Source organism: Dipodomys merriami, unplaced genomic scaffold (genome assembly GCF_024711535.1).
Source record: "Dipodomys merriami isolate MVZ:Mamm:240054 unplaced genomic scaffold, mDipMer1.0.p SCAF_40, whole genome shotgun sequence".
Lineage (NCBI taxonomy): Eukaryota > Metazoa > Chordata > Mammalia > Rodentia > Heteromyidae > Dipodomys > Dipodomys merriami.
In genome coordinates, this window is record NW_027205604.1 from 12,977,727 (window position 1) to 12,988,772 (window position 11,046).

An 11,046-nucleotide genomic window follows, 5' to 3' on the forward strand; every position below is an offset into this window, starting at 1 on the left:
ATAAAATGGAAGGCTTGTTTAATATTTCTCACTTGTATAGTTTTTTCCCCACAGCTTTCATTCAAAATGCGTCACCTAATTTTCACCCCAAGTATGTAATTCAAAACAATCTCTGATCGTTTATTGAAAATAAATGGACAACAAGCTTTCTTATATAATCATTAAAATATCTTTTTATTCTTATTGGTATTTTAATAAATGGCAATGTCATCATTGGAATATACTGTTCATCAGAACCACCCAAAATTATGTGACTTAGAGACATGTAATGCATTAACTTGATCATGAAATACAAGCACCAAGATATTTGCAGATGACTTGAAAATCAAATTCAAGCTGACAAATCTGCTGCATATATTGATTTTCAACCCTCAGTGCTATTCTGAAACATCGCTCATGTCTGAGTAAAATTAGTTTATGCAAAAATTCACTTTGCAAATACAATCTTTAATTTCTTTGAGAAATTACTATTTTCTTGGCACTATAAAATAATTTGAGGTTTTGTTGACCTGATTGAAAATAAAGGAAACAAACAAAAAGGTAGACATTTTATACAAGAGTTAAAAAGACTCTAAGACTATCTAAGACTCCATTAAATTGAAACACTTATATGTATATATATATATATATATATATATATATATATATATATATACTTAGATTATGTGGAGCACAATTTCAAACACACAATCATAAAAATATTTATTAGGCTCCAGGTGTAATAACTTTTACATGCTAAATAGTGTGCTACTGATGTTTTTCTCTTTTAACTTTAAAGTGACTAATGTACCCTTATGGCTAATATGCATACTTTGACTTCAAAATTGAAGTCAACTTTACCTCAAAAATAGATGCATACATTCATATAAAATTGTTACATTTTTGTATGGCATTACAAAATGGTTTTTCACTTCTGTGTTGTTGGTAAAAGTAAATTAAACCAACTGAACACCCAAAAGAAAAAAGAAAAAAAAGAAACCTAATTTGTGTTGAGATGATTGTCCTTTCTATAGTCATGTGCAATGGGGTTCTCTTGACTATTTTGATTAAAAAAAAGTAGTCACCCTGATATCATTTTCTTTTTGCTTTCTCTTTTCCTCAAGTGCTCTTTCAGGTTATCATTAAAAGGAAGTTATATATTTCCCTGGCAAAAGAGCTTTGGTTTGGAAGGAAATGGATTCTGAGATTGATAAATATAGAAAAGTTATTTCAATAAAAGCTGTGCAAAGATATTTCTAAATAATTTCTGTATTTGCTGACTTCCCAGATTCTTTCTATAAAGTTGCAATCCACGAAGAGTTTACCTGGTTTGGAATGACTTTACCCAAATTAAAAATCCTGAAAATTCTTTTTGCTGTTGGAACGAAGAGAAATTGCATAGGTGACTACCAGATAACAGGCAAGTATTAAATAATTATGTTCCATGTTTTTTACTTACCTGTCACAAATTCTACAACACCATCCCAGTAGATATTCAAATAAGTAAAACAGAAAATGTTCCTCTATGATAGCTCAGCCATCTTCATGCTCAATCACCGTAAACCTCAAAAATACTTATAGCATTCAATTTTTTTCTTTCCCATCCTTCACCAAAACTCCATCACCCTTCATGAATCCATTTCTGGGCTTAGATTTTCTGCAGCTAATTTGTGTGCATTCCAGTCTAACATTTGTAATTTCTATATAATTTATACTAATCATTTCACAGTCTGGATAATCCCAGAATGTTTCCTGAAAAATATGATCTCTTTACATTGAAATATTTTTTCATTGTATTTTGTTTCTTCCAACTGTTCTTTACATGTCTCCACCAAATATTTCAAGTCATTTTATTAGATACCCTTTGCATATGCGAAGTTTTCTTCCATCTTTGAATAAACATTCCCACTGTACTTAAATCCAGACTTTGAGATCACAGAAGCAAACAGTTCTGCATTTTAAAGCTTTTTCAACATCTCCTAGAAACTCAATGCTTATTCTAATTCTACTATCAATTGATTTATATCCAATACTAATTACCTGCCAAGGACCTATGAAGTTTTGGGAATTCATATGTTGAACTGGTTCCCAGCAAGTATTAGGTGGGAAATATAGTGCTTACAATAAGATTTTACAAATTCCTCTAGTTACAAGGCTGCATGAGTGCTTGCTCTGTGGACAATATCCAAGGAGCTTATGCCTTTTTTCAACTTTCATATATTTTATTATAGGTGATGTGTAGATGCCAGATAGTGCACATAAGTCAGATACAGTAAATTTCTTATATATATATATATATATATATGTTATTGTAAAGATGCTGTACAATTTCATAACTGTACAGGGGTTACAATTACATGAGTAAGGTGATGAGTATATTACTGTCTAATCTGGGGAGGGGAAGGGAATAACCAAATGGTGATACATCTTTTTAACAATGTCATCCTTTCCCCTCCCAGGTTTTCCCTCCAATCTCACACACAAGTTGTAGATTTCATTTTCAGTAGTGTCCAGTAACTACCACTGCTGCATTTGTTCACAGATTGTCCCTCCATTTCTGTGCCCCCACGTACCCTCCTAAAGGCAGATAACTGAATAAGCAAGACAAAAAAAAACAATATAAAAACAGCAACAAAGAAAAAAGACCTCTTGTTTCCATTTTCCTGGAGTTCACTTTGATAAATAGTATTTATATTTTTATATACATAGGTTTTGCACCTTTGTACTCCTCTCCTACATGTATTTTCCTTTGGTCTTACTGTGTGTGAATGCCTTGAGACCTGTATAATTGATCATGTCCTGGTGTATTTTTTTTTACCCCTATCCAGTGTGTCTACTTATAGATTAAGAGGCACATTCTAGCTACCACAAATTAGGGAAACAATGTTTCTCTGAGTCAGGCATACTTCAGCTAATAAAACTTTTGGCAAGTTTTTTTCATTTACTCACAAATGGTACAATATCATTCTTTCTGAAAGAGGAGTAAAATTCCATTGTGTACATATAACACATTTTCTTGACCCATTTGTCCACTGATGATGATTTCGGCTGATTCTCTATATTGGCTATGGTAAACAATTCTCCAGATTCTTCAATGAACACAGTGGTGCTGGTAGCTTTAGTGTAGACTAGTTTGTGGTCTATTGGATAGATGCCCAAGAGTGGGATTGCTGGGTCACAGGGAAGCTCTCTGTTTAGTCTTTTGAGGAACCTTCCCTCTGCTTTCCAGAGTGGTTTTACCTCCTCACCTGCCACCGCATCCTCCTCCTTCAGATTCACAGAAAATTAATTTGGACAATAGTCACATTCATTTATGTACTTACACGAATTTCATGTGTATTAAACTGGGACTTTGCCGTATATTCCTTTGTGAGGCTTCAACTTCTCTGTGTTGTTCTGAGGCTTAAACCAGGAATGAAGATTGATTGATCCTTATTTGGGTTTGAATCACCACCTAAGACTGGCTGGGCCTTGGGCTGCAGACCTAAGCCACACGGCCAATTCTAACTTGAGTTGGTAAGCTTTGAGATAGAGACTGGCTTCCATGCTGTACATATACCTAGACTTCTAGCCACTTGATTTAGGCTTTCTGTTGAAGCTGAAATGACAGAGGAACCCACACAGTGGCAGGTCTAGAAGGGGTCGAAAGAACTTCTCTGCTTGGCTTGGACTAAAATTATGATCTTTGCTTCCTCAGCCTCCCAAGGATGACAGGCATGAGCCATTGAAATGCCAACAAAGCAGTGTTGTAGCTATCATAAACTGAGCTGTTCATGTAGAGGGTTATTGTATAAGTATTTATTAAGTTTTTTCTCTGCTTTTCATATGAAGAATTTGCAAATAGCAATATCCAAGCCCAATGGCTAAAAACTATTTAGATACAGATAGATTTATACTATGTATTGTACATGTAGGAAAACGAAATATTTGTAGTAACTACCATTGCAAAATTACTGGGGAAAAAGGCATTGTGTTTTGTTACAAATTTCTTCATATTCTAAGTAAAATGTGCTGAATATACACATTTGCTTGTGTATCCCTCTATTGTAAGAAGTTCATTTTGATGAAATATACAAAGAAAACTCAGCATCACACAGTTATATAGTCTGGAACAAGGAGGGAGATTTGAGACCTTTACTAACAATTGCTGACAGTTCTTTATTGAATTAGGTAATTTTTGTAAAAATTAATTGGAAACTAGAATCTGAAGCTTCAAAAGAATATCTCACCACTTTGAATATTACCATAAGAAATCCTGTCAAATTCCTAATTTGACTTTCTTTATATATATAAGTAGTCCCAAATTTGCATTAAAAGACTGTTACCTATCTGCCAAAATTAGGTATGCTTCTAAGACTACATATATTACCATAAGTTCTTGAATAGCCCTCCATCTCATTAGCATAACAAAGATTATTTGCATAATTTTCAATTAAGGTTTTTAATTTCTAAAATTATACCATAAAACATTTTTGCAATCATAACTATTCTTCTTGATTTGCAGCTGTGGGGCTTGAACTCAGAGCCTGGGTGTTATCCATGAGCCTCTTTGTGCTCAAGGCTATTACTCTATCACTTGACCTATATCACCACTTCTGGTTTTTGGATAGTTAATTGGAGATAATTGTCTCGTGGAGACTTTTCTTCCTGGGCTGGCTTTGAACCACCATCCTCAGATCTCAGCCATCTGAGTAACTGATGGCTGGTGTGAGCCACCAGCACTCAGCTCATAAGTAATCTTTTAAGACATGTTCAACTTAAAAAGTATGATAAACTCTAGAAACATAGAAATCTATGGGTGATTATTCAACCATTTCCATATTATTGTAAATTCTTTCCATTTTTCCGCATATCATATATAAGAAACAAACTTTATCAACACTCTAGTTACTTTCTGAAGGCAGAAAATAAATATGATTAGAAAAAGAGAGCAATATATTTTGTCATTTGTTATACTGCTGATAGAATAAACATTATAGCATTGATCTTCTGTGTCCACAACATGTAATTAAGAAAAACATATCAACATTATATCTATATATTTCACTGAGTAAATATTTCCTAGTTACCACAAATTAAAGTAGGGAATTTGCACATCAAACGTGGTGAGGGGTGGAAAAATGACACCGGGGATGAGTACAAGGAAAGCTAAGAACGATTCATATATGTGATCTGTGGCCAAAGTGGAATTGCTACCTGTTCCTTCATTACTGGAGTGAAGATGAAAAAACAATGCAAAAAACAAAGACACAAACAAAAACAATCAGCAGCAAACAAACACAGCATTATGTGCACCAAAGAAGACATCTTAGAATACTTACTGCTCTTAGTATTTATCCCCAAAATTTAACTTTTCTTCTTTAAACAGGCAAGTATACATGGTATACCATATGCAATTGATTTATCAAATTTATGCTAAGGTGATATGTCACAGAGGAACACAACCACTACAGGTGTCATTTTCAAACAGAGGCTTTACTAATTAACATAGCAAATGTCAGAATGGAAAGTTCATCGGTGACATTTTATGCTAGTCTGCACAGTTCATTGTTGATTTGAAGAAATTTACAGCATATTAGTTGAATAAAATGTTCCAGTATACCTATATTAACAGAGGACACTAATGTTACACATTCAGCTATCGCTATCTGAGGAATGTCCGCACTCAGTGATCCAGTCTGTGATTGCCATATACCACCATAAAGACTAAATCCCTGCTCTGAAATACTAGTACCCAAGTACTATTACCCAAGTACTTTGACCCAAGTTCTGTAAATACCCTCACTATTAGGACGTATAAATTTAAACTAAGCCTGAAAAATCAGTTATTACTGATTGTTAACTACCCCTGTTAATCTAGTTAATCAACTGACACTGCATTTAATAAATGTCTGCATAGGATAAAATTTTAATATATTAATTTAATACATATACTTACAAATTTATTATTTAATAACTGTATAGGATACAATTTATTTAGAGAATTACTTTCTTGTATCATACTGAAATGGTTTGTTCTTATGTATTTTGGTGCTTGTTTTTATACACTGAAAAGATTCTACAATATCTTTTGTGTAGATCACAATTTAGTTTATATGTGATATTTATGATGAGTAGTGCAACTTTTATTGCACTCATACAATACTAGACAGTGGGAATGAACACAAATTATATGGTGTTTTAGGACTTGGATTTCAATCAATCTTCTGTCACTCTGTTTTCTTTGACCTTGGCAGAATTTTGAGTTTTGTAAGACTTACATTGGGATTAGTGATACAATACAGTATGTTAGGAAAAGTCAATGCTCTTGTACAAATACAAAAAAAGAATATCACAAGTAGGAACAATGACATATAAATATAAATTGGATTTTGTTACTGGGGACATTTACTTGCCTTTAGGATAAAATACATTTTGTTACAAAACTTTGCCAAACCATAGCACAAAACCAACCAAGAATTTTGCATCCTTTTTTTAAATAAAATATAGAAACCTCTGTTTCATCAACTGAGATTTTTATTCCCTGGAGCACAAGGACAAAAACATGCTTTTTGATACAAAGCTGATGGATTCTGTTCTTTTGTTTAAAAAGAAAGAAAGAAAAGAAAAATTCAAAACCATAGAAGCACCACTCCTTTCAGAAATACAGGCAAATCTCATTATGCCAAGAGTTTGCAAAACCAATTTAGCAAATTTAATGACAGCTTTTGTGCTTGGAGAGAAAGAAGAATGAGTTATCAGGAAAATATGTACCTGATGACATTTTTTGGTGCTGTGTAATATCACTGAGATAGAAAAGCAATTACTATCACTCTTTCCTGGAGAAATAGTACAGCCTGGAACATCATGCATTGTGCTCAGAACCAATAGAAAAAGAACCACATGTTGGCAGCTAAGTCTAGCTCTTGGTCCTACTGAAAGAACCAGCCAATATCCAACTCTCAAATTGTAGTGCTCATGAACAAACCATTGGAATGTCACCAAGCCTCAGGCTTACTATTAGGGCTACAATAATTTTCAGTCCATAATTCTTAGGTGGATGTTAATGTATTTTAAGCTTACCTCTGTATTGGATGTATCTTTAGAATTACACATTTGCATTCCTGTTGGCCTGAGGCTCAAGTTACTGTTCAGGCAGACAACTTAGTAAAGGAAAGCAAACAAGCCTCACATGAGAAAAGCAATAGTTACAGATTTTCTGTTGTTTTACTGCTGAAAAACATAAAGCCCAAATATTACATAGATGTTGGCATACAATTATGTTATGTAGCAAAACAATGTTAACAAATATTAACAGGGTTAAATTTTCAACTGATTTAGATATGATAGCCTTGGTGAAATTATTTTCATTTACTTAGGATGCTTTCCTCAAACATAAGAGAGCAAAGTAATGTCTCAAGATAGTTTACTGTAAAGTGAAACATTTTGTCAACACTAATATTTTCTTACAGTAGAGATAATGGAGAAATTTATTAAACACTAGACTTTTTCCCTTTTTGTTGTCGTTTTTGTGTATAACTTATTTTCAACAGTGATACCAAGTTAATGGCTATCTTGATATGATTTTGGGTAGTGTTAATAAACAACTAAAAATAAATATTCATAGTCAGAAGCCATTTATGAGATAGATTATTGAACTGAGACGATGAAAGATAAAGGTGAAGGACATCACCAGGTACTGACTTTGACAAGAGGACCTTAAACATTTCCCCTTGAAGCTACACAAAAGTAAAGTTTATTTAGCAGTGGAAAGAGAGAACTCTTTTGAAGGTGTTGGAAATGTAAATGGTTTTGTAGGTCTTGCTTTGTTTGTAACACAGTGCATATTTACAGAGAGAGAAGTTTTCTTGGAAGAAAAAATACAATGGAAATTTACCAAAGAAAAAATGCTACACAAAGCAAAACAGAGAGTGGAGCACTAAACGGTAGGAGGAGTTCGGAGGAGCTGGTATTTTGGATTTTGATGGTGATTAATAAAAACTTCAAAGAATTGGTCCCAATATTTTCTTTTTATCTTCAAGGAATCACCTATATAACCTCCCTAAAAGAAACTACAATATGTGCCTCTGTGTGTGTGTGTGTGTGTGTGTGTGTGTGTGTGTGTGTGTGTGTGTGTGTGTGTGTGTGTGAGAAATACAATTTCCAATCTTATCTGTGGCCTGTTTATTTGTTTGGTTGGTTTGGTTTGGGGACTAAAAATACAATATATTAAAAAAATCCATGGAATTTGTTTAAAAATTACAAAGGAATAGTTTCCTATACTTTCTCTTTTAAAAGAATCTATTTAAACATCAAAGGAAATATAAATTATAGTAATCGTAATGGAAATGACTTGCTTCTGCTTACAAAGAAAGGCATCAGGTAAATCTTAATTATGACTCAAAGAGGAAAAATGAAATTGGATTAAATGCAAATTCTGTTCTTAGGGCACCCACCATACATAACCCCAAATTGCCTGCTATAGGTAGACACTGATGGTTTAACTAATTAAAAACAGGTGGAGGATTTCACAACAGAGGGCAATAAGAGCTATGCCATTCCTAGACTTGGCAATTAATGATAATCGGATCATTTAAAACAGCAGGTGTTTAAAATGCCATCTATACGAGTGGAAATATGGGTTAGACAAAAAGATTATGTTTATCTAGCTCAGAATATTTTTTCTCAATTAAAATAATTGTGTCAGCTTCAGATATAACCTTAACATGATTATTGCTTTTAAATAATTGAACTCATTACTGCAAATTAGAATCTTTTAGCTTTAAGGTACAAATTTTAGATAGATTATAATATTATTAGTGTTATTTGGATTTATATGTACAATTCTGTGCATATGATTTTTAAAATGTTTCCTACACATTGGCCCATTAAATACGATTAAATTATTATTATATTGATACATAATAACATTATTTGTTATTATTGGCCCATTGAATACAAATGAATTATTAATATATAAATATAAATAAATGTTATAATTAAATTCTAGTATTGAGCACAATTGTTTAATTAACGATATAAGACTTGCTCTGTTGTCTTTCTATCACTGTTTAAAAAACAAGGAAATTTCCTAAAATTATGGATTATTGGGTCAAATTCATTGTTCACATTTTAATACTAAATAGTATGTTAGTTTGTAGTTGTAATAAAACACCAAGAACAAGAATACTGGAGATTCTAATGCAACACCCTTACAACACTGACATAAAATAGTGAAAGTCAACATGAATTTCTTTTTTTTTATTGTGAAAATACTGTACAAAGGGGTTACAATTACATGTGCAAGATAATGAGTACATTTCTTATCAAGCATTGTTGCCTCCTCCTTTGTTTCCCCTTACCACCCCTTCCCATCCCCCCATTTTCCCCACCTGCCCCCGCCCCTGTCCCCTCTTCTTTTCTCCCCCCCCCACCCCGCGTCAAAGTTGTAAAGTTCGTTTTCCGACCTAACGTCTTGTACCTCTCATTGTTGCAATGAGTCCACCTGTATCCCTATTTAAATTATTTGTTTTTTCCCTTCCCCTCCACAAATTATACCAACATCAAATACAGTGAAAGCAGGGGTTATACCATGGGGGAGGGACATACAAAGCAACATTTGCAATAACTAATATATGTCTGAGATAAGCAGAAACGGTCAGATACGTTGATGTTAGGCGAAATGAACCCCAAGATAAAGACTCAAATGGTTTTTCTTTCTTGCTACTGTTTCTAACATGTTTATATGAATTTCTTCCTGTCTTTGAGTAACCTTGTTCAAGCCTGTTATGTGTGGCAAGATTCTTTTTAGAATTGCTTTCATTGAGGGGGGAAAACATACCTAAACTGAAAATATAGCATGCAGAAGACTGCTTGTCCCCTCAATGTCATTGTTTAGGAGGCTCCCTCAAGAACTGTTTAATCTCTATGAGGATGCACCTCGGTTTTACTTGGCTATTTATTATTTTATTAGAATCCTAAAACTGTGAAATCAGATGCTAACCTACCAGTTTGTGTCCGGTAGGAAAGATAGACCAAAGTTCTTACGGATTCAGTGGAAAGATTTTATAAGGTATCTAACAATTGTGTTTCTATTAACACATCATTTCCCTGAATCTCCGCTTCTTGAGGTAAACTTTGAAACCCATCTTCCTGTCTTGCTGAGTTCCTCATGGATGAGTGGGAGGAACATAATCTTTAAGGGATATTTAATTCTGTTTAGCATGAGAGTCGGGCTTCCTGTGCCAATTCCCCAGCCCAGGGTAAGCAGAGGCAGGTGAGATTCCTGAGCAGAAAGCTTCAGTCAGGGCAGTACCTGACCCAGGAGAGGTGTAATGTGCTCTGCTCTACACCTTTCCCTAACTTTCTGGTCTTTGCCTTCTTTCTAAAGGACTCTTAAGCCAAGTAGCTTCTCAATCTCAATTAATCAACATCAATACATTGCTCCCAGTGATAGGAGCAGAAATTACAAATCTGATTTTGACATTTGATTACTTTGTGATCTCATGGCACAGTGAACTTCGGGGCCATTGTTAGATTATGAGAGATCGGTTCAGTATGCAGGAGAGGTACCAGGAGAATCTGACTACCATTTAGAGATAGAGCTTTGTGATTTCATGAGAAGCTCTGTGTTTAACAGCTTTACAGAAAATAAAGTACTTATATAAAGGTTATATCTCAAAGATAACAGAAAAGAAATTTATGTAACAGTTTATCTTAGGACTTGAAGACATACAAAACTTGCTTTCTCCAACATTTTTCAGGAATTTGTGTACGTGAGAACCCTCATTTTTAGAAATCTCATTGGTTTAGAATATTTTAATAGTTTTGATGTGTGTGTGTCTGTGTGTCTGTGTGTCTGTGTGTGTCTTTGTGTGTGCTGGTCATACAGCTTGAACTAAGGGCCTACACAGTGTGTGTGAGCTTTTGTGGTCAAGTGTAGCACTCTACCACTTGAGCCACAACTCCCTTTCTAGCTTTTGAGTGGATAATTGGATAAGAGTTTCACGGACTTTCCTGCCTGGGCTGGCTTTTAAACATGATGATCCTTAGATCTCAGTCTCCTGAGTAGCTAGGATTGCAGGCATG